We start from the raw sequence: 25,786 nt of genomic DNA on the forward strand, positions 1-25,786 counted from the left end.
TTCAAGGCAGGTCTTATATCTATAACTGTTTTTAATTTCTAGCATTTTTATTCTTCCTAAGAATTTCCATGTAGCTACTCAAATGAAGTATTTGTTTCTGCATGCTCTCTATTTTTCCCATTAAAACTTTTAACTAATCATGATTATTTTAAATTTCCCATTTGATACTCTCACAAATCTTCAAAAATCATATGCTAACACGTAAACACAATTTTATAATGCCATAATTTCACACATTAGAAATGAATTTACATTTAAATATGCACGTTCTCCTGTACAATAATGAGATATGTCTAATACAACTTTGTATTTGTCAGTGATCATGAGATACCTTTTCTCCTCAGCTACATCCACTTTGAGCCCTGGAGCTCTGAGGTTCCTATGACACTCAGTTTCAGTTATGCATGCCCAGGTTCACCTCTGCTCTGTTCAATGCAAGGAATGAACAGAAGCCATCAACTCAGCTACACTGTATCAATTAAAGGTTTACCAAGTGAGTTCCCAGGATTTCCTTTTCTCACTAAATGCATGCTTGCACACTGGAAAGATCTCTGGACTGGAATACATCTCGGCCTTTAGGCCTGGAGGTGCACTTTGTCAAGGCTGCTTGGTCTGGTGCCTTTTACATGGGAACCATCTGAAGACCTTGTTCCCTCACAAAAAATTCAGTAAAAATCCAAATGAAATCGATTCCTCCTTTATAGCTTTGTTTTGATTTGTGGGCTAGAAATTCTGACTTGTTTATTTATTAACATTGCTTTAGCTTTTACAACTAAGCACAAGAAAGGGAGAGGAAGGGCCCACGAATAGTTTGTTTATACAATCAACAGTCATTTTTAAAAATCAGGTGCCAAGTTTCTATTTTATTAAAAGACATGGTATTGTAGATCCATTAGCGGGAACTAGAAGACTTACTATTGATTTAAAATAAAGTAAAGTAAAAACAGTGCTGTCTTACAAACATATAAGAATGTCATATTTTCACACTAGTAAACAATTCTAAATGTAGTGCTTCACAAATCAGATAAATGTCACATGCCAACATCAGTGGGCATTTTTAATTGTAAATTTTCCTGTTTTTTTCCTCTTTTAATGTGTCAGTAAAGTCATATACCCTGCTTTCAGCCTCAGAGATAAGGTTATTGGTTGATGAGTTACAGTGTGATATTAGAGGTGCTTTAGCTGGTTTGAGAGCATCATTTGATCGTGCTCCGATTAAGGCACTACCATGAGCTAAGAGGGCAGATTAACCATAGCATGAAGGGTAGCACACTAATTCCTCGCTGAAACTCTCAGCAGTTGAGTCACATGCAGTTTCAATTAGTTGACATGTTTGGCAACCCTTCTTCCCCAGTGGAACAAGGAACATTAATTCACCACTCTCAAAAAACCTTATGAAAACATGGTTGACATAAGTTACTCCCTCTTAAAAACTTTTCCGTCATTACCATGCCAGTTTTCCCTTTTGTAACACAACAGATTTGTATTTTGTTTTAACAGGAACACAATCAAACTTCCACACAAATAATCCGAATTTGTCATAGGCCGCTCCAACATCAGAGCACACAGTTCTGTTGATTGATTCTTTTTCAGGATGAGACCCGAAATGCACCAGGGAGTGGAATATGTTCTAATCTGCTATTTAGTGTGTAAACAGACCTTTTTAATGGCGCTAAAATTACTTTAGAACAATCACAAGGTCTTTTTGTTTCAAATTTGTTTTCCACCACTCAACATTCTTAGACGCGTTTCAGTTGTAACCCCTCGTGTCTACACCCGGGACACGTTTGGGAAGGAAGTTCAGGCTACATTTTCCCACTTTGCGGGCTCCGGGGACACTCTCTGTGGGCTCTTCAGAGGCAAAGCTGAAGTCGGGAAGGCTGTGGTGGGCGGCCTGTGCTGTCCAGGCCCCTTGTGAAGGAACCTTCTGTCCTGCAGTGGTGTTGCAGCTTCTTGGAAAGGAGAGCCATTTATCACGGTCCTAAATGAAAGCATTCTTTAAACACAAATGTCTTTTTCTCCCTTTGTCTAATTACTGAGAGGAAAAGTGAGAAGGAAATGTCAAAACAGAGAAACAGTGGTGTATAGAGAACGCAGTCACCCTGGAGCTCAACCAGCTTTTGTGAGGGTGTGGGCGATTTGTCAAATGCTTGTGGCATAAGTCAAGCTCTGAGGTTGAAAGGTCTCGACCTAAGGAGTCCTGGAATAAGACAGTGCAAGCAAGGGGTCTGCTAGAATTTTCAGCTGTACTGGATATGAACAATGATGGGAGCTGGACATAACAGAGGCTCATTTACATAATGCAGGTAAGTAATTTTATTGAAACTGACAAGGGTGTGACAGGCTAAGAAAGAGAAGAGAACACTCTCTTGCTGGGAACCACTAAAGCCCCTCGGTTAGGTATGTGAAAGTAAATGACAGCTAATCTCTTCACTAAAAAATCTGTAAACAATGCCATTTCACCCGGGCCTCACCCATGACCTTTTTAGAGCTTGTTGTATATTCTTTGGTTCAGTCTTCTAGAATAGAGCAATGGAATGCATTACATTCAAATTATTATTTTAGGTTTAACTGATAATAATTACTTCTCTGAATAAGAGCTCCTTCTGAGGCAGGTCAAGATAGAGAAAGAATAAAAATCTTTAAAAGTGGATGGTGAGCACAGATTTGGGATCAGTGCTATGAAAAAACATATTTTTATTTAAGAATGGACAATTTAGATGGGCACTTTTAACTTGATTGGGGCTTGCTCTAAGAATAAAAAAGTGAAAGGCTTTTTTTGATGGTACTTATTAGAGATTTTGTTAGTTTTTGCCAATTGGTCTGTCCTGCCTTCTGTTTTTTCCTTTATATTTTAAAAGGTATAGTTTAAGCAAGGCATAAATTTAGTATTGATGCACATAATTTAACATTAAAATATTTAATTACTAACTCATATTGTTTTGATAATATCTTAGAACATCAGCAAATCTCCACATTAGGTTTTATGTAGCCTGGATATACTTATCCATAAAAGGCAACCAAAACGATAAGACTATCTTTAAAAAGGACTTTCTTGTTTTAGATAAGAGAAACTAAATTCTTAAGAGCATTTTCTGTGTCCTTTATATTTGGCTTTGCTTTTATGTGTGGATCACCAGGAGATAGCTACATATCTTTTGTAATCCAGACTGCTGACCAGTCAATGGTGACTTTTATAGACAAGGGCAGTAATGGATGGAAATAGTAATCAGGCTAAAGAACAATGATACTATAACCTAGTTTGCCAAAGGAAGCCATGTCTGCTATGCCCTTCAGAAATGCAGAAAATATGAAATCTACTTAGTCAGATATGAGTTGCAAAATCTCCAAGCCTTTCTGGGTAGCAAATACACACACACTCCTTCTACAGTGTATGGAACACATGTATAGTTTGACCAAAATGTGGATCGTTCCATCACATGGGAAGCAGTTGAGAGTTCTGGCTGGATCAAATGTGGATCTCAGTATTATAAGCAGGCTAATGCATAATTCATGAGGTTTAATGAATATTCCAATTCATGACAGCCAACTGGCTCCATAGGTCACACCTCCCAGTCTCATATAAATAAAGAATGAGATACTGGAAAGCATACCAGCTGAACCAAACTGAGTGCCAAAAACATGCATATTAATGAGGCACTATAATAGATACTTGACTCTTTGGAAGTGCCTATATTGGTTTCCAGCTACAGAGGGGAAGAAAGTTCACAATGTACCTTTAAGCACACCATACTGTGCACCATAAAACACAGCTCTTTCTATGAAATGTGGAATCAAATTATACTGATGTGGTTTCAGATTCAGTCGTTAACTCCATAGCATCCTCTGACACTTCCATCAACATCGAAATGTTCTGGAAAGAGCCCCACCCCCTGCTCCCATGTTCCCTTGTAAATCTCGATTTGGTAACTAGGGAGAGGAAGTCCTTCCAGAGTGCTGTTCTTTTATGTGTTCTGTTTAGACCTTGGATCAGGATGAATGGTAGCTCCGATGAATGCATTTGTGCCATTTTTCTTGGCCCAGACTATGTTTCCTCACTACCATGACATCTGAACAGAAGAAGAAAACATCTCCCTTTTGTAACGGGCTAATTTAATTTGTACCTTCCACCTAGGGGTAAATATGTTTGTCTGTCTGTCTGAGCTTTTTGCCTACTTTCTTTTCTCACGGGAAACCCTACTGCGTGGAAAGCAGGAAATTGCTTAGTGCTCTAACTTTATTTTAGAGTAATTTAATTTTAAGCCTTCTCACACCCACCCCGAAGTGAAGCAACTGTTGGAGTCCCCTCGGGATACCCTTAATGACTTCTGCATGTCTCCTGTGTCACAGATGTCAAAGGCTTGTTGTTTCTGAGAATAGATGGTTTAACAGAGACGGCTTTGGGCTGCTTTACCCACAGAAGATGGGAATTTGTTTTAAAATATTGAAGAAAAAAATCGTGCAGCTTTTACATTGACCCACATCCTTTCAAATCCATACCACAAGTCATTGATCTTTATTTTTAGTTGATCTTGGGCATTATTCATGGCTTGACCTTGTTTAATGTGGAGAAATGTCGCAGATTTAAACCAAACAGCTGACAAACACATCTTTTCCTAAGTAACATAACAGTAATACATAATTGGAAGAGTTGAAAATATCTAGTTGTCTGATATAGGCACTGTGTCTCAAAGCATACCAGATATTAGACCAAACCTCAAATCAAAATTGCAGCCAGTAGCAAATTAGTTTACTGATTAGTGATAGCTTAAAGAGAAAAGAAAAATTCCTCACTCGCATAAAATAGCCTCATCAAAATAGCTTTTTTCCTTAATTATGTTATTAACTTTTAATGCACTTTAAGAAAAACATTACTTTTTTATGTTTGTGAGTAAACATTTTAATTACATTGCCTTTCATGGCACCTGTATCTCTACAATCCATTGAATATAGAGAGATAAAATTGTAAGTAATAATTTCTTATAAGAAATAAGACATGTTTGATATTGAATGATAAGCACAATTTGTTGTTTAAAATCAAAAATAATTTTGTAAAAAATTATTTTATAACTTCTTATTCGAAGTAAAAAGCACATTTGGGAATTACTAGCTTAAAATAAGGACTTCTTTACTCATTGCCAGACTAACCTTATTTTTGGTTCCTTAGTATAATGTTGACTTTCTTTCTAATTTAGTATGACTTTGACTTATGAGGAAGTTAATGTTAAAGTATTAACTGAGCTTAAATTCTGAAACTATATGGTGTAAGTTCACAAGATATATTTTGCTGGATAAATCTTTAAATTTTATTACATTCAAAACATTTAAGTATCTTTGTGTAAAGCTACATATTACAAAACATGGAGAGATACGTATTTTCTGAAGCACTGTTGGGAAAGAATATTACAGTTGGGTATAAGAATTTTAAATTTCTTTTTACCCGATCTCCTCCCCTCCCTTCAACCCCTTTCTCTTTATTTATACAAGCTTTGCTTCAATTTTTTTCTGTTCTTCACTCTGTAGCAAAATGAAGAATCAAGATATATTATGCACAGGTACAAATTCCCTATGATGAATGTGATCACTATATACATATGTATTATACTAATAAAATTAATTTAAAACTTATTCATTTTTGTAATTCTGTTTTCTACCTCAAATTCATATTCTTTTATTTTTTAAATGTCAGATTAAGTTCTTCAATATTAGAATTATCACCAGATAGACTCATTCCTTAGGCATTACTTCTGATAAAGGAGTAAAATATAGTTAATTTGATTAAATTAAGTAGAAATTCAAGCATACAGCTTGCCTACCCCGGAAGAAAGCAGCACTTACTGTAATAGCACAGCATTTCCAACTTAATCCAAACTTGCAAATGAAGGCTAAGCCTCAGCCCACTGAGAGTTTAACCCAGGAGTTGGTGGAGCATTTGTGAAAATGATCCGAAACCGACATTTTAGACTTTGTGGGCCACATGTGATCATTAGCACATATCTTTATTTGTTTTATAGACTTTTAAAAATTTCAAACCTATGTTTCCCTTTCCAGCCATGCAAGGACAGTCCCTGGGCTGAATTCAGGTTGCTAGTTGACTAGTTTACCAACACGTAGTCTAGGCGTTTAAGACCTTGACTAAAGGGGCCAACATCTTAGCATCAAAAATCATTGTGCAGAAACTCATTTCAGGCTTAGTGTGTCTTTGTCGGTTTATTTTGTATGGTGTGTGATTTGTGCAAGGGTATTTGATCTATAAGACTTGGAGTAGGCATTTTAATTGATGGATTTAAAAATACAACTTTCAGCACTTATGTACAAGTCTCAGATTGCTAACATGTATCTTACTATACATGGTCATTTATTGAAAAATGAAATTGTTGTGGTGGTGGGGAGGGCAGAAGCACGGATAAATTTTCCACAGCACCTTAGCTTTCCCATGCTGTTACACGGTGAAAAGGTCGTAAGTAAACCACTTGAAACATTCACTCTGCTTCACCATAAAATGCCATGTGTATATACTGCAAGTCTGAAATTTTTCTTTAGCCTACATTTAAGGCCAAAGACTTTAATTCTGCAGAACCCCCAAATTTTAAAGAATTTAGAGTATTTGAAATATTTTTATTAGCATATGTTTGCAGTACATGCTGTCTGCCCTCCTTGTGTGGAGCTGGTTTGTGTACATAACATCTTAATTCCTTTTCCATTATCTTTTCCTCCCCTTCCTCCCCCCTGATCTCTTCATCTCCTTCTCCTTTAAGAGAGATCTGTCTCTCTACTTCCTATTATCTATCTTTTGTTTTGTTCTTAATTCATGATTTGGCTTTCTCTTAAAAGGGAAATTATGTGATAATTAAGCTTGTGTGTCTGATTTAGTTCACTTAACATTGCAGGTAAAATATTGTTTTTAATCTTCAGACTGCTATGATATGGATTATCCCTGGCTTATCCAAAGCAGTAGGTCCGAAAAGTCAAATCCCCTCTCCTTGAGGATGGCTTTCTTTAAATAAAAACATTTTGATGAAGTGAAGGTTATTTTTAAAATGCCAAAATATATCTCTCAGCTCACCTTCCCTGCCACTGTTGGCAACACGGTGTATGTTTAATGACCTTGCTCTGGGGCCACATTTCCCTGAAGTCTGCAGCATTTCCACCTCTCCTGCACTGCCTGACCCTCGCAGGTTCTGCACTCCTGTGCTCAGTGTTGTGTCTCCTGCTGTCTCGGGACGGGTCGCTTACAGAGCGAGAATGAATGTGAAACAGAAATTCAGAGTGATGAGGAAGAGACGTTTGCCTGCAGGCAGGTTGTTATTTTAAATGCACTGCCAAAGATATTATTTCATTTTACAGCAATACTTAAGCTCTAACATTTTGTCTTAAAACAAACGAGATCGTGGTCTGATGGCTGCAGGGTTTAATCCCACCAACTGCAGCAATCGGAAGGCTGCTCAGACCCTGCCAGAGGCAGTCAAGGATGCAAGGGGGTGAATCTAATGCGAAGTCTTTACCTGAGAAATATTCTAAGATTCATTTAGCTCAGGCAAAGTACCATAAGGATAAATATTTAGTTGGTGGCTTCTCCAGGACCTTTGCTTTTTTTTTTTTTTTTTAAACAAAGGTTATTTTGCACCTAGCATATATATGCAAGGGATTGTTTTTGGCCCCAGGGTTACTAAAATGAAAAAGATGGTCCACGCTTTCAAATATCTCAGAATCTTATTTTATTGGCTGTTTTAAAAACATCTTTTCAAATCATACCCCTACAGTTATAAAGTGGCCCAAGATCCTAAAATGTGTGTTTGTGATATATTTTAAGTCTTCCAACTATTATGATTTTGCAAGTAGTAGTGCTTACTGTTTCTGCAATCTTCAGTGACCTTGGTTGCCTCCTCTACTAACCAGAATTAGAGTTGTAAAATCCACTGCACTATATGAAACATGCCCTGTGTCAGTCCATATGACCCCACTCTAGAGAGGGGACCTGTAGTTTCTTCTCTGTCTTAGAATTTTTATGACCTAAAAGATTTAAAAATACATTTCTTTTCTTATTCTGTTATTTATTGGTGGTGCTGCAGAAAAGTCTCTATTTCTTAAAGGTAGGTACTACTTTACGTAATTCTAATGACCACTTACATATTTACTATGAGAAATATAAGGAAGATAACATTTTGAGTTTCTAGTTGACCGCGTTCTTATGCTGTAGGCATTTCAGCCAAGAAATTCGACTTATGATCATTCTCTCTATAAACTTTTATGTCCCAGTAATCTCATTCCAAAGTGTTTCTTAATGACTTAGATAACACTTCTGATATTTTGTAAGTTATCTCAAATTGTATTTTACTAACAGAAGTTAGACAATAATATAAAATTCATATTATCCTGCAAGGTAATCCTCTTTGAATCCCCAACAAGAATTTGTAATGATGAAAGAGGCATTAAATAAAATCCTTCATTATCCATTATAAACTTTTAATAGAGGAGTAGAGTTTTAACTATAAATGGCTTTTGAAATGATGTTTAGGAGTCCAATGTGGATTAGAAAGGAAGACAATGATCCTTAGTACTGGAATGTAAGCTCTGTGAGGGAAGGGACAATTTTTTAGTTTCTTTGCAAATTCAATATCTAGCACTGTATTCAAGATTCAGTGAGGGGCTGGTGATTTAGCTCAGTGGTTTCACCGCCTGCCTCACCAGTGCAAGGTACTGAGCTCTATCCCCAGTACCCCCCCAATAAAACAAACAACAATAACAATGACAAAAAAATACAGTAGGAACAAAGTAAGATTTTATGGCTTGTTAAATTAAAGAATGATTGAAGATGTTTTGACTAAAAGAATGGCTTGCATGGAATTCTTAATTGAATTTTAAGCTCTTAGAGTGGAATTTGTATTTTCATTGGAAGGTGAAGGCATTTTCTGTGCTTGTTATATTTAAAATTCTACTCATACATTGAGATAAAATAAGGACGAAGAAATATTTGAAACAAAACAGAAAATCTCAAACTCCCTTCTTTTAAAAATATTTTTGCAGAAAGCTTAGAGTGAAAGTGATAGTCTCATTTTTAATATCATCTACTATCATAAATCTTTCTCACATTTTTCAGTATTTATTGTGTATTAGGTTGAATTCTTCCTGCACCTGAGACGGTTAGTGTCCTGTTCTCTCAATTGTCTTGATAACTCTGGCTAAACTCCCCTACTCTATGGTAGGTCAAATCAAGTCAACTCTTCTGAGAATTGTCTTCACAACTTAATTAAAAAAAAACTGCCTACTCTATTGCTGGCTACTTTGACATCTGTATGAGATGTCTGAGTCAAAATTGGCTTGAAATATAGTCATTTCACTGGTACCACAAAAATTCACATACATTTAGCCTTTGGTGAGTAGAAGAGATTTCACTGGCAAGTCAAACGTTATTAAAAAGTAGCCTCTGCCATCATTCAATCCCCCTGTCTGAACTTTTCCTTGAATCTTATTCCTCCTTCCCTTCCCCTCTGATTTCCTACACCTACAGTCATGGAATTTCTTATCTACTAAAAGAACCAGCTTCCTTTTCCTCCCTTTTCTTTTCTAACTCTCACACAGGAACACTCACACATCCATTTGTTCAGGCAAATTCAGAAAAAAAATTGGTATGTTTTTGAAGTCATTATACTCTTAGCATTGCATATATAAACTTTAGGATTTATTTGAATTTCTTGTCTTTATTTGAATTTCTTGTCCAAAGTTCTTGGAGTTTTATGGAGAGCTTCTCAACAGTATCTCAAATGGATATAATACTTAGAGTCCAGCAAAGGTTTTGAATTTACTATCTCCTTTGATCATTCAACTTAACTACAAAGTAGATAAGACATATTCTACTACAAAGCAGTAGTACCTACCCAAACAAGCCAAGTGATTTTTTAAAAGGTCCTATGACTTATTCAATAGCAGAACAAATATTAGAACCTGGGCTTTGCATTTCATGCATATCACATTCCTTACAAGAAGACTTACTGGACAGATATTTAAACATAGGCAATCAAAATTCATCTACAGAAATATGACTGCAGTAATTGATAACAAATATTTAATTTATTCATTCTCTTTCTGACTTCCTTTAGGGTAAATAATAAATACTCAACGACATCAATATTCAAATCTGTACACATGGCGCAAAAGGAACAAGTAAATATGAAACCACTTTCATATTTATTTTCAGTGGCATCTAGTAGCAGAATAGTTTAGGTATGGTCAGCTGTATCGAGTTTCTACAGTGTGCGGAGATTGATAGATTTTTAGATATTGGCACATGTACACTTATAGCAATTGACAAAGCTTAACTATTTTCAAGAACATTCCAACTAATATTGGCATTCTGTTTTATCCGTTGACACTCAACATGATGTACTATGGAAGACTTTAAGACTTTCAGTGTTTGACTAAGCTTTACAGTCATTAATGTTTAATCACTTACAATTCCATCAGCATTGTGCTTTCATTTTTTATGTGGCTTGTTTATCTATGTAAAGTAAATCAACAGTGCCTTTCTGATAGTCTCCAAGTACATTTATAATCAGTCCCATTTGGTGAGCAGTGATGAATATGGATACAACTGCTATTTGGAATTAGTTTATCATTCTATACAGATTCTGAATTCAATTTCCCTTTCACAACAATTATAATAAAAGTAAATACCAGCCAAACTTTCAAAAGCTATGATCATATTAAGGAAAGGCAAAGATAATATTATCATTTTTTAAAGTGCATTATTTAAGATGTTGTATGATCACATCCAGAATTTCTCTGCTGTAAGGAAGAAAATGGGTAGGTTAAAAATTCTTTTAGATGCAAGGGAATTTTAGCCATTGAGAGAATAAAAATCTTGTGATGTCCACCCTGAAGGACAAGAGTAACTCACTCCCAGGAATGGTCACCCCAAGGAAACAATGAAAAGATCTTAAACCATGCCTCTGTACACTGTTCTTCAATGAATGCACTCCATTGTATCGCCTTGCCAGGGCACTAGTGAGAGACGAAATGGACTTGGCCAAGGCTGGGGAAAATGGGGACACAAAGAGCCCAATTCAAGCAGAGCAAGTGGGCAGTGGACACATTTGTAGAATTTTAACAGGCTCCTGGCATTTGTATTTATTCTTTGTTTACATTTGGGCTTTGACAGAAATACTGAAGTGATATTGCAAATCCTCTTTGTATACTGAAAAACTGCAAGTGTAGATGAAACTGCAGCATGTCGCTTAAGAAAATTTATTAAAGTTCTCCAAAATATCTTTAAAAATTGGCTTCAGAAGAAACTAAGAAACAATTGCAAACTATTCATATAACAAATAAAAATGTCATTTCCTTTTTACAGCTCTACAAATGGAAAAATACAGTTCTATTATTTCCGTTCATGAAACTGGCCTGAGTGTGAATGAACAAGCCACAGCCAGGTTAACAGATACTCAGTTACACTTTATTGCCATTCGTGTCCACCAATCTGGAAGATGTTATATTATCCCTTCACCTGTCTCTGTCTGCAAGAAAAGGATGCTCACATGCAACTTTTAAAGATATAAAGTCTGAATTCAGGCTCTTTCCTGCTCTGTAGAGTCTAAATATAGACATTTTTTATTAGCATGAAATTCCGGGTCTCAGAAGATGGCAAGATTTGGCAAGAGCCAGAGCTTTAAAAACTGAGTGCCTTGCAACTTTAAAGAGTGTAAGGCCAAAGTCTGAAGTCAAAGGTCTGCGTGCTTGTTAAAGGGATGGCCAGGATGGACTGCTGTCCTTACCAGATTTCCAGGAATCTCATTCTATTCCCATATTTGTCTGTCAGAATCTACTTCAACCTTAATGCACGGAGCTGCCTAGAAGCCATAGCTGCCAAGGATAAATAGAAAGTCCATGTTGAGGAACATTCTCTGGACTCCAAGGCTGGTTTTCCAGAGATATTTGTAAATGACAGTGGCTCATTTCTTGTGCTTGGTGCTTTGCACTGGACATTCCTCAAGTATACTCCCAACCCTGCTATACTTTTCTGTTTACTTCTGCTGCTGCAGTGATTCTTACATTTGTGGATAGCAGCACCACTGAGAGGACAAGAGGAAATGAGGTTGTCAGGCTGGAATAGGTCTGAGTGGGACCCAGGTCATCAATGGGCTTCATTTACTGAAATTACAATACTGATTCGATCATCTATACCAGTTACATAGAGAAATAAAAAATTAATTCATATTTTTCAGTGAATTTGTAAGAAGCAGCATCAGTTATCTGAAGTAGTGGAAAATGCCCAGGTAATAATTAAGACATTGAAAGAATTCACATAAAAAATTTGTTTAGATACTGATATGGTTGTGGAAGATTTCTCTTTATAATGAAGGGAACTCTAATTTAGTAAGGCTGCTCCATTTATGAGACTAATTCTCTAAGGAAACAATTTATGTAACAGCAAGTTATGATTATCTTGCTAATCATTCATTGATTTTGATGAGTGATTTTTTGCTTATGCATTTATTTATCCACTATGCTGAATGTGGGATTTCATGGCTAATTTAATTTTTATTTATTTTTTATTAGATACATTAAATATTATTTTGCTAGTTGATCATTTTACTTCACTTTATTCAGATTTTATTGCATATCATATACCCACCTTTTCTTTTTTTCACAGAAGTGTTAAGAGCTTTGGTTATTATTTTGAAAAAGATATCAGTGTACCTATTAAGGAAATGGACCCTTTCTTGTACGTACTGGAAATTTTGTTACTTTTATATTTTAATGGTGCACTGCCGACATTGTTAACTAGACCATGATATTTTGGAGTCATGTTCAACACATCAATCAGTCAACAACTGTCAGGGGTTAAGCTTTTACATATATTGACATTATATATGTAACAATTCTATTCCAGTTTTATTTTTATGCTATTTTTATTGAATGTGTAATTAACACAGTTTTTCTGAGAATGACCTCTTTATTAAAGTTTAAAGAACTCCTTGGAAAATTGTTCATCCTCTGGACTCATTGTGGAAAGATAGGACCGTTTCGTGCGAAGTAACTCCCAGTAGCTCAGGTCATTACAGAGTTTTGCTGTTTCTGTTGACTAATGTTTGCTTCTTCTTTCAATAGTGTTAGTTTCCTGGTGCTATAAATTTGGGAGTTCTTCCAATTAATTTTGACTTTCTTTTTGGTGAGGAAGAAGGGCATACTACATCATATTATATCCATCTGTTCATAACAAAAAATTCCTCCAAAACCTAAAGTAATGCAGAATAAATTTTTATTTTGCTCATTATTTTGTTGTTCCAAAAAGAGTTAAATGAGTTATGGGCCTCTCTCATTTACACTGTGTTTGGGAAGCAGCCAAGGATGCAGAATCAGGGTCTATAGTGGATTTTTTTTCTCACATGTATGGTGTTTTGGTGCTCTTTGGTTTTTTAAAAATTTTTTAAAAATTGCAATGTGGCTCTGGAACCTGTCTGTGATATATCTGTCTGTCTGTCTATCTATCTCCATCATCTATCTATTTTTTTTTTTACTTTGTATGATGTTTTAAAGGTGATTTCATTTCTTCTAACAACAACTTCTAGAAGACAGGAAAAGCTTCCAGAACAACCTGCATGGAAATACTCTTCTGCTGCTGTGCTTTTTGTGTTCAAGTAGTCACAGAGCAACTCAGATCTGAGGTGTCAGAGAACTAGGTTTAACTATCTGTTGGGAAAGTTGCAATGTCCATTGATGAAGAATGTGTGAGATGAAGAATATTTTGGAGTCATATTTAGAAAATATTTAATCTCAAGTATTATCGATTCCTGTTCCTAATTCATGTGAGGCTGGTGTGTGTGTGTGTGTGTGTGTGTGTGTGTGTGTGTGTGTGTGGCTTCTTAAGGAAGATAACACACCCTTTCTCATCATCTGCCTTAGGCAGGTACATTGTGCTCAAATTTAGGCTCAACATCTCCTTCAGGCTCAGCTGCAGTGCCAGGATCCAGGAGTGCCCTGAGCTCCTAGAAAGGAGAGGAAAGTTACTACTTACAGAGCTTTGTTAGTCCAAAGTGGCCCTTGCCTTGGGTGTTTCCCCTGACTTCAGCTTCAGCTCCAAGTAGTGACACAGTAACTACACTGAAAGACATAATAAAATATACACAAATGATTGGTAAGCCAGCATGCACTGCGGTGAAAAGGAAATCTCTGCTTGATTTGACAAATTGCCTGTGTGTTAGGCTCAGGACTGTCGGTCTAACCACCAACTGAGGAAGTGAGAGGAGAGTTTCTTTTCTTCCTCTACCTCTCTCTCCATTCCTTTCTTTCTGCCTTTTTCCTTTCCTTTTCTCTCTACATAGTAATCAATACTATGTAGGAAATAATTAGTGAAAGGTAACCACCCTCCTGAGAATGTAATCTTGAGATACATAACTGTAAATCTCTTGATTCAAAATGTCCTTTCAAGTAGGAACACACCTTTGTGGGGTCCCTGCAGCTTTAGCAAAGGTTAATGTAACAAAGTTTCTGGGAAGGGAACCAAGAGGTGGAGGAAGGGAGAGGGAGGGCAAGAAGAGGAGAACAAATTAAGATGTGCTAGGTGCGTATACCAACTCCTCATGATGCATATAATCATTATGCAGTGTGATCATGTACTAGTAAAAGTTAAAATTTCAAAGAAAAACATCAAACATGAATCTAAGTTTCCAATTACCCTGTTAGGTTATTTGATGTTAGGTAAATTGTGTCATGTCTCTAAGCCTCAGATTTCTCCTCATTAAATTACCAGTATTGACGTTTCTGTCAGAAGTTTGACATAAGGGTTAAATGAGACACTGTAAATAAATAGTTAAATTCAGCAGCACACTTTATTTTATGTCCTTAGTGAAAAGTACATGGCTAATATTTCTTGATGGTCCAACTTTTTTCTTTTCCCACCAATAAACACCTTTAAAAGGTAGACTGTCAAAAATTGCTTTACTAGTGGCAAGAGGACATTGTTCTACCTAAGATAGCTATTTGTAAGGTTTCCCTTACAGCTACAGTTGAACTTGACTTTTGCGTACTCATTTTAAATGATGTAATCTATCATGGTAAGAACAGAAGAAAGGTACAAAGAGACAGAGCAGAATTGAAATAGGAAGAAAGAAATTGGAAAGAATTTCTAGGACAGGGGATGGACAATGTTTAACAGAAGATGTTCCTTTATTAAAGAGCCACTTCCATGCTGAAGCATATGGTGTGGAGAAGAAAGCAAGGGCGAGAGACGCAGACTTCGAAGTTTGCCCCTGGCATACGCTATGACTTGAGGTAAACTGTGCAGTTTCTATGAATTTCTTCTTTTATTTGCATTAGGAATATTAGAATATAAACTATTTTGAAGAACACTGCAAACGTTAAGCAAGATAATTTGCCTTGCTCACACCTGAGTTTAGTCTCCATGTCATCTATTGAAACAATATCCCAAAACACCCTATATGACCACCTTGTTCAAACACTCTTCAGTGTAAACTACAGATATATGTCCCCCAAATAAACAGAGCACAATTAATTCTAAAATAAATTTCTTAAGTGTGATTTTGATATTATGTTATGTTATTTGATAAATTCTCCAAACAACATGAAGTGTGCAATTAATGCCAGATCGGAGGGTACAATATTCCAGTCCCTAGCAGCCCTCAAATCAGGCTTCTATAAATGAGATTTAAAGTCTGTTCAAAAGCAGCTAAACAGAGAAACTTGCACCACCAACCACTTCAGTCATATTTGTTAGTGAAGTGTGGAGTTGACTGGTTTTATTGTGAAGGGAGATGGAGATCATAAGGAACAACCAGATCGTCAATACTGCATAACATGGTTGTTTTTTAAAGTGGACATCAGAGTGCTGAGCTCAAATATGATTTAGCTCAGTAAATGTTCTATAAAGTAAAGCATTCGGAGCATGCTTTAAACAATCGGAGAGAAAAATGCTATAAATAATAAAATATTTTAAATGGAGGGCATTGCAAATGTCTACCTCAGGCCATTCTTAACTCACCAAAAATAAGAGTGTTACGAATGTGATTTATTGTTTTGTTTTATGGATGGAACAGCAATTTTTTAAACGTAAAATGCTAGAATATAACCATTAGCATTCTGGTGATCACTTAAGTTACCTGTTAGTTTTATAAGTGCAAAAAGTTTTCATAAAACTGCTGATGTTAGTAGAGGTGTGAGCTAGACATATGACCACATTTGACTGTAGAAAATTTTATCTTATTTTAGTTAAATAGCAACTTCTATAGCAATAGGCTGAAACATGGGAACATATTTTCTGCTTATTATTCAAAGTCTCCTTAATTAAACTTTTGTTTGTAAGTGATAAAATATTTTAAGAAAATCAGAAAAGTATCATGGGGAAATTTCCTCCATATTAACAGAACACATTCTAATCTTACAGAAATAATTTTGAACAATTAAAACAAATATAGTTTAGATTTAAAGTGGCATCGTTGAGTGGGAATTAGGAAAGTTTGTTTAGATCAGCTGATATTTGAAATCAATAAGAGAGATCTGAAAATGTCCTAAATATTTTATAACACAATATGGCTGACCTCTCTTAATTCTTTTTTTTTTTATAATTTAGCAGAAAAGTGGCAAATTATAAGTAAAATACATACATGGATAAGAGGCAAAGTAGCACAACTTTTTTGGTTTTAACATGATTGTTACAATATTTGAATTTCTTCACATATTTTGGTTTAGGCAACTATATCTTTCTATGCTACTATTCAGGACTCTTCATTTGTATAGTACAGAAACCAGGGTAGAACAGTTTCAGGAAAAGGAGAAGCCATTGGCTCATGGAATCAGATAATCCATTTAAGAGCTGCATTTGGATCCAGAGTGTCTAGCTGTCGGACTCTCGTTCTCTCCAGCTCTTGCTTTCCCTTGCTGTGCTCTGTTTCACATACAGTAGCCTCTTTCCCGTCTATGCAGAGAGACACCCACCCTCCTGGGTAAGGAACGTGTTCCCCAGCGGTTCCAGGCGTTCGTCCCTCCAACTCACTACAGTGGAAGACAGCGTCTGTCTCTTAACGCCTCCAGTTCAGTCTGTCTCACTCTTCCTCTTCTCCAGTCCGTCCGGTCAGCTTTGCTCAGGAGCAATGAACTCTGAGGCATGCACCATATGGAATGAGTGCATGAGTCTGTTTGCTTCTAGCATGGTGCTCATGAGTTGTTTTCTTTGTTCTCCGGTTCAGATGAAGACCTTCAGTCGAGAAAGGCTGGAAGTCAACAATGTGAATCCCAGGCCAAGATCAGAGTCATGACCAAATATGCATGTGTGAAAAATCTAGAATATCTAAAAAAAGCAATATGAAATTTAATAGAAAAATTTGATGCATTTATAGTTCAAAGAGAACTTATTAGCATAAAAGACACGGTGTTATTGATTTCCCTCACAGTATTCCTTCTTGCTTCAAATATACTTACCCCTTCGTTCCTTCCACTTTCTGAGGCAGTTCCAGAAGTCCTCTTCGTGACGGTCTTTACTGTGCTATCTTGGGTACCTCAGTGTCCCGAACTAACAAAGAACATTTCTATTTCATGTTTCTTTGACTTTGGGGAAGAATCAGAAGTCACAGGTTGCCAGGTGTATTGAATACCACAGATAAGGACAAACTGGAATATTTTTATGGCCCAGCCTTTCTATTGGATGGCACTGGACAGCAGCATTGACCCTATTTTTTTTAATCACATCTCTAAAGATGCTCAGAAGGGGGCAATAGCAACGGGATAAGTTTATAAGAAGTGAGAGGTTGTATTTTGAGGGGAACCAATGATAATATGTCTTTTACTGTAATAAACATTTAAAATTTACACATGCATCATATTTTTTATCATGCTTTGTAAATATCACCTAGACTTAGATGGTGACGTTATAGAAAACGTGATCTATGTGTCTCAAAGAACACTGATGTGCTGGTTTCCCTGCTGAAGAGTCCCTGTATCTGCATCTCCAGCTGCTCCTCACCCCCACCCCAAAGGCACTGAAGTAAAGCTGTTGTCAGCTCAGCTTCTGTGGCACTGAGGAAGCAGGGCATAGCTGACTTAGCAGGTCTTTTTCTTGAGCTCTTTATTGAAATACCACAAAAAGCAAGGGGAACTCTCTGAGGTGAAAAGAAGTAATATTCTCTGGGTTGCTAGAGTAACATTCACACTCTGCCACTAAACGTCCCTTGGTGCCACTGTCAGAGCTGTAATAAGGCTCGTTTGTCAGTTCCAAAGTGACATTTCTTATGTTTCTATATAATGCTTCTTAGATTACGATCCGCAGACAATAATCATTGTCAGTCTGTTCGTCTTGGAAAACAAAGGAAAACACGAGCATCCAGAGCCCCAAATCTGAACTGTCCCCTTTGCCCTGAGAAGCGTGCATCCGAGGAGACGTGAGCCCGCTGCCCTCAGAGTCCTTCAGAGGTGTACCCCGAGTGAGAGGGTTGTTTTGGGGTGTATCCGGCATGACTTGCTTCCTGCCAAGAGGCAGGCACAGTGTTCATTCTGGTTCTAGGGCTGTTTATGGCCTTTGCCGTCTCTCACATAAGCCATGCATGTGGCAAATTTTTGCTCAGAAAGCTAAGACCACTTTTATTGTGTTTCAAAGCTTACAAAGCCCATCATTAGATGAGAGCTGTGAGGATTTTGCCAAACACTTGGTGAACGGTAATCACTGCTACTCAGTTTCTTTCACTGGAACTCGCATATATTTTAAAGCATGGGATGCTTTAGCCCAAGATATATTGTTTCATTTGTTCTTTCATCCTATGCTGAAAAATCTAAATTTTAAAAATAAGGAAATCAGGGGAAAGGAGGTTTTTATATATCAGTTAGTAGGTGGCAATTTCTAGCTTCCTTTATTTCTAAATAGCCACCTTTCAACAGGGAAATTACCTGTAACTCTTTGGTGTAGACCAAGTAGAGATGACGACACACACCTAATAATAGGCTTCCTCCTAAGAATAGAACCTCTTTTTGTGTAAAATATCTAACTAATTTGGACTGAACCTTTTGTGTGGTTATCTAATTATTCAGATAATTACTTTAATTTATCAATGGAAATACAGCTACCTGAATGGAGTTAGGTTGGGAATATAGCCCAGTGCTTTTGATTTTGTTTTATTACCTTACTCAGAGCATTGGTTTCCTCACTCTTCTATTGTTTTCTCTATACTTTCCTTCCAGGTTAATTTACTTTTATGGCCCCACATTGTACCTCTGTGTGACTAAAGTCTAAACTGTGGGTAATTTCAATTTTATCTTCTCAGACATCAATTCCATCCTTCTAAGTGTCTATCGAGCATTTCCGTCTAAATTACCCATCAAAATCTCCAACACCGCATGCCTAAAATCAAGATGATAATCGAAGCCACACTGCTTTTTGACCCTCCACCTTTTAGATTCCCCGCCCTCTATGTGGTTCCATTCTTCACCGTTCTTTCTAGCTGTGACCTCTTTCCTTCCACTTTTAAGTAAAATTCTTTAATGTTCTCTTCCATAATTCTATTCTTTCTAGTCTTTTCCATCACACTACATCCATTCTACTAAATGCTCTAGCCAAACACCTAGCAGTAATCACTGACTCTTCTCTTTTCTCTCATAACCCAAATCTAAATCCTGTCACCTGTATATAAACAGGTAGAACCAGCAATGTGATTGATGGGGCCTTGGGCAAAGTGAAAATTTGTGACCATTTATTTTTAATAAATGCTAAGAATGTCAAGACCTTGACTCTAGAGAGCGGCACTAGGGCAGAGTCATACGCAGTGGGTTAGGACACTCACTGACCAAGACTGTTCACCACATACTGATTCCCACTACAGACCTGAGTTCTCATCTCATGTTGAGAAAATCATAAGATGAAAATGCATTGACATAAATCTATCTGATTTACTTTTTCGTCAGCTTTCCTGATTACTCGACACTCACAACGTAAAGGAGGAGACGGTTGTTTTTAGCTCATAGTTGAAAAGGGTTCAGTCTGTTTTCAGGTGGCTCCAAGGCAGGAACATCATAGTGGAAACACGTGGTGGAGCAAAGCTCTTCAGTTCACGGAGGTCAGAAAGAAGAGCAGGAGAAAGGTGACAGAGAGGAAGGGGTGAAGGGTAGCCAAGATTATACCTCCATGACCCATGGAGAAATTCCCAGGAGTGTGATCTGTCAACTTCTCAAGTGGCTCTCAACCCAATGAAATTTACACAATAAGCTTAAGCAGCACACTGATCCAGCAACATAGTTTAGCGACAGAGTCCTGTGCAACACAATAGTTTTAACTAGGATCACATGGCTGTCTGGGATCTGTGGCTCACTGCCGTAGCCCCTACCCAGCTTCATGACAGAATATCAAAGTGTGTTTCACTAGCCCAGGACAAGATACAAATTCAACATCTGAAGTAAATGGTTTCCACTGAATACTGCTTGCTTTCACACCGTCTTCGTCAAAAAATTCTAAATTGCACCTCATTAAGTCAGGGACAATCTGTACAGATCATTTTCTCTACTCTTATAAAATCAGAAGCCACCCCAGTCCTTCCTGAACTGTTTAAATGGCTTCTTTCAGGTATACCCACCCCCCCTTTTGCCCTCTGAATTTATTCTCAACTAAGTAGTCTACACCACCCAGTAAAAAAATGAATTAGATTCTCTCACTCCACTCACATGCTCATGATTCTGATTTCATTTCACCCCACAGTGCAGCATTCGTTTCTCTTTGAATCTTAAATTAATATACCATAGTATCATACTGAGAAAACTACAATGTCCTCCAATCCCTGTTACACAACTCTTTCTTGTTCTACCTGCATACCTCAACAAAGCCAATTTTATAAACACTGTTTTATTTACTTCATAACACCAAATCCTTGTGATGTTTCAAGTAAAATCTTCTCTGGCTGATTAAATTCTCTACAACCTACTTCAGATCTCCAAAACAACTCCATTGGCATTTTTTTTTCTCCAAAAATCTCAATTCGCTTTAGTCATGCAAGTCTTAAATATTCTCCTTGCTCACCCATGGAGACATCCCTTGCTGTAATAAGTAGAGTGTCTCCCTGCCCTCCACCCATCCACACACGAACATCTTTGATCTTCCCAAACCTTTCTTTTACTACTCCATGTCTCACAGATTTTCCTTGTATTTTAGCATTTGTTGAACTTGGTTGGTGTGCTTTCCATGTTAACACAGTGATCTCTCTGGAATTGGTCACGTATTGTTTCACTTAATAAGTATGTTTTGGGTAGTGTCCATATCTTTTCTACTTGAATATCCATTGCAATCTGAACATGGAAAAAAGTGGTCAAGACACATTTATTTATTGACTCGTTGTAGACATGATCTTAGATCATAAATAGTTACTGATTGTTTAAAAGAAATAATATGTGTCATCAAGACAGCACTAAATATTAACCCAAAGCTGATCTCTTGAGAGTGCTACCAGGGAGGACCTTAAATTATGCAGAATAAAGAGATCATTTATGGGGTACTTGCCAAGCACTCTATGGAGAGTTTAACACAGGTTAACTCTTTTAATCCTCACGTAACCCTCTGAGTTAGACATCATTAATATTCCCATTTTAGTTAAAAGTAGCTTAAAGTTCAAAGGAACTTCAGCAAGGCACAAAGCCAGGAGGTGGAAGGATGAGTTTCTAATATAAGTAGTCTGACAGCTGAGCCGATCCACTGAACTGAGTTGTCTCGTAGTCTACATTTGTTTACTATAAAATTTTTAGGGCCTGGATCACGATCATAACCTCAGTGTAAATTTCTCTACATGCTTTGTGAGAGGCAAGTAATACATTTTTCTTTATGCCATATCAGGGAACCATGGAGGCTTTACTTCTGTCAGACATCAGATAGAAAAATAGCTGAATATTCACTCACTTTCTCAGTTATTCCCTGGTTGAAAACAGCCCTTGCCAGCCCAAGGGGACACATGGTGAGTGCATGGTGCTGTCACCACTGGGACAAGAATTTCAAGGATCTGCCAATCTTACAAATTAGCTTCAGAAAGACTTGTTTTCAATAGTTGAGTTTAAAAACATTCTAAATTACATTTACTACAGTTTGTTGAAAGCTTTTTTCTGGCCTATCTTTCTGAGTTGCAGCTTAATTTTTCACTGTCTCATTTTAATTTCTGTCTTTTTTCTAAATTTCATCCTCTCATTCATTATTCTTTGTCTCCTCTGTATTTCTGGCTTTTCTTCCTGCAGCTGGGCTTTGCTTAGAAGGGGTGGACGCAGCTGCCCAACCATTTGCACATTCTTCACTGATATGATTTTCTTGAGGTAAAACATCATTTAAGAAGTATTACTCAACAATTAAATCTTTCTGTCTTCTTCAAATTCTGAGCCTGAAAGCCTGCCAATAAGACCCTTTGCAGTTGTTTGTATTGGTTCAGATCCTTTCCTGTTATGCATTATTTTATTTGTTCTGTACTTGTTTGCCTTTTATGTTAATATTTTGTTATCATTCTAATTTCCTCTTTCTGTCTAATTTTCAGCAGTAACTTGGTACAAGTTATCTTTCTTTTTTTTTTCCTCCCTCTTTTCAGTGTATTGGGATTTATCAACTACTTTCCACTGCAGGTTTTTAAAACCACATTTTACTTCATTTTGATGGACCAAGTTTTCACAAGGCTCAAAGGCAATTTTAGAGCAAGGGATAGGACTCTTACTTAACCTGTGAAGACTCTAGCTTGTCCACTGTGCTCTTGGTTTGAACCAGGGTAAGTTTTGGTTCATATCCCTATTGTTTTGCAGTAAAATTCTAATACCTTCTAGTTTTGAAAGCTTTTTAAATTTTTCACTTGGATTAATCCACATTTGTAGTGCATAACTACATTCATCATGGGGAGTTGGTACATATACATAGCACATCTCTATTCTTTTATGTCTACCTCTCCGTCATCTCTCCCTCTCCAACCCTTCCATTCCCTTTCCAAAGATCTATTTCCCTGTAATTTTTGTCTTCTTTTATTTTACTCTTTAATCCACTTATACATACTTAGTCTTTATAAAAAAAGTATGAGATACGTTCTACAACTATCATTCACATTTTATAAATGGGAAGCTCAACTACAGGAGGGAACTTGTATAATATTGATCAGCACATTTTGCATCCAGTAAGAGGAATCATGTTTCATGTAATGGGGTTGACATCTCCCAGAGAGGAGAGATTAGTTCCCAAATCAGTTACAGAAGATCTCTATGCAGATCCACGGAAGCTAAATATTCTCAAATAAAGCCCTATAGAAGGGTACTTTTGTCCAGAACATCCAGAATATCACTTGTACAGCTTAGGAAGACCACAATGGATAGGACTCTTAGCACTACATTTTGTTGCCTGGTTACCTGAATGTCACCATCAGTCACTGATTTTTAAAGTCTGTTTCCTGAGAACTCTTCAACAGATGACACATATTCCTGCATTCTTGTCTTAGCAGATGCCAATTAATCTAAGTTAGCATCTGATTGACACCCAAGGCATCATGAACCCAAAGAGGTAGAGACCCAGAGCCACGGGCTGGTGTCCAGCTTCCTGCGGCTGAGGGACCAAGGTACCTTGGGATGGTTCTCTTCACTCCCTGGCACTTTCTGGCTCAAGAGTTGTCACAGAGCGCTGTCCTGCAAATCACTGAAGAAAAAAAAAAGTAAGGAAAAGTAATACATAGTTGTATTTGTGAAATTTCATCTGGTATTTGTGAAAATAAAACTAGGATTCATAAGTTTTAAAATAATATGTGATCTACTTTTCATCCAAAATAATGAGAGAGAATGATCATGCCCAATATTTTGACAATGTGAGAAAGTGATTCACTTATTCAACCCTCAGGAATGAAATGGCACAACGTTTGGAGTGGGAAGTGTGCAAGTATATGGCTTGACAAGGCACAATAGATATGCCTAAAGATAGGTGAACAGTTGTTGATTGTAGATCCTTTACTGAACAGTTGTTGATTGTTGACATTTCACTGTAAAGAAATACCTAGATTTTTTTTCCTGGTGTTACTGGGTTGGCCTGATAAATTACATTATCTATAAACAACGGGATACTGTGCAGCCATTGAAAATCATCTCATGCAAAATTACTTATTGAAATGAACAAATGCTGATAATATATTTGGTAATGAGCGGAGGAATAGGCTATCATCAGTACATGTAGTATATCAGTCATATAAGGAGAGATAAATATACCAAAAACATATGTGTATAAAATTGCACATGTGTATCATGTATTATTATATATAGGTACAGTATAGAAAATAATGGACTAACATTTACTTTTCTTTTTTGACTCTACAAGTTACTTATTTTTTAGCTAATAGCCTTCCCTAGTTCTTTACTAAGGGTTATTTTTTTTAATTGGATTTACATAGTCTGTGTCACAGTAATCATTTTCACATGCAAGAAAAGGATTTTGGCATTTCGATGAATGAGGTAGTATTTCATTCCCGGCATTCCTTCATTTCCAGTATTACTGTAGATCAGAAATCTCACTATGTGGCAGCACCCAGCCTGAGGTGGAGATACAGCCATTGGTCTTATGCTTAGAGTGCCTTCCAATATTTAGAAAAACATAAGCTTTTTATCGGATAAAATTTCCCATGTGATGGCTCTCTTGAAAAGTGGTAGAACTTACACAGGAGAATTTGAATTCTCAACCAGCTATTAAGAGCTGGAGGTGAGCAGCAGGTGTCCTAAATAAATGGGCATATATCGTGGTTTCCAACATCCCTTATTTTACCTTATTTTGAGACAGATTCCTTAAATAAATTTAAAGACAGTTTTGTTTTCTATCCTCTTGTGTATCATCTCAATTTTCACCATATTTAAAGGGAAGGATGAAGGAACTAATAAATGAGTACCCTTTTTATCATATCAAGTAACATCACACAAATGACAATGACTCTCAAAATTCAGAGCTTATTTCTACTTTAACCTCCCCAAAAGATGGAGAAGAGATGGGGTAGGTAAAAGCTGAAGAAAAGCATTTGTCAGAGGAACATATGTAAAATTAAGAAAATTGATCCTTTAAGGATTGATATTGAAAGATTTCTTTTTCTTTTTTTTTTTGTTTATAGCTTTACCAAAGCCCACACAAAATTACTTCATTCCTGCCCAAACAGCCAATATTTTTTGAGTTTCTGTTTCACAGTAATTGAGCCTTTTTCCAGCTGCCTCTAGGAATAGTAGCAAAAAAAAAAAAAAAAAAAAAAAAAAAAAAAAAAAAAAAAAAAAAAAAAAAAAAAAAAAAAAAAAAAAAAAAAAAAAAAGAAAAGAAAAAGCAAGAAACATTAAAAGGAAACTACCTTTGCAAATTTATGGCACATAAAGAAAAAGCAGAAAATCAGATTGTCTGGGAATATAAAAAGAGGCAGTGATGCTCTGGCCTGTTAGGACATGAGGCATCAACGAGTGTGCAATTAAAAAATGAAACTTGTGAGAAGGTGTCGCGGGAGAATAAAAGCCTATATTACAGCACTCCTGAGAGTCTAGTCTCAGACCGCTGAACCATCTGTCAAGAGATTACAGCGAGGGAAATTTCTGCAAGCATTCTCCCCTGGGGCCAGATGAGGTGCCAAGGAAAGGTACTCCAGTCTCCAGAGTGCTTCAGCAGACAGAGAGGGGACCGCCAACCCACCAGTCCTCAGGGAAGAGGAAAGGAGCACAGGAGGGTCTCTGGGTCCGTCTGGCCCAGGGAAAGGAGGCCTCATTGAAAAGTTTCTGAAAACAAAATCCCTTCTAAGGTAAGTTAAGCTTGTAGCGTTGAAGTTTATGATTTTCCATAATT

General features: G+C 36.8%; 1 long non-coding RNA gene across 2 annotated transcripts; it reads left to right on the forward strand.

The window, feature by feature from the left end:
* Positions 1 to 2,206: 2,206 nt before the first annotated feature.
* On the forward strand, positions 2,207 to 25,125 carry LOC117286945. 2 transcript variants are annotated; one of them, XR_004518116.1, is made up of 3 exons: positions 2,207 to 2,306; positions 23,436 to 23,645; positions 25,077 to 25,125. It is a non-coding gene; the product is annotated as an uncharacterized LOC117286945 (long non-coding RNA). The 2 variants fall into 2 exon arrangements; XR_004518115.1 differs by having other exon boundaries at positions 23,439 to 23,645.
* Positions 25,126 to 25,786: the final 661 nt, after the last annotated feature.

This window comes from Fukomys damarensis, unplaced genomic scaffold, assembly GCF_012274545.1.
Source record: "Fukomys damarensis isolate Sample0158 unplaced genomic scaffold, DMR_v1.0_HiC HiC_scaffold_3, whole genome shotgun sequence".
Lineage (NCBI taxonomy): Eukaryota > Metazoa > Chordata > Mammalia > Rodentia > Bathyergidae > Fukomys > Fukomys damarensis.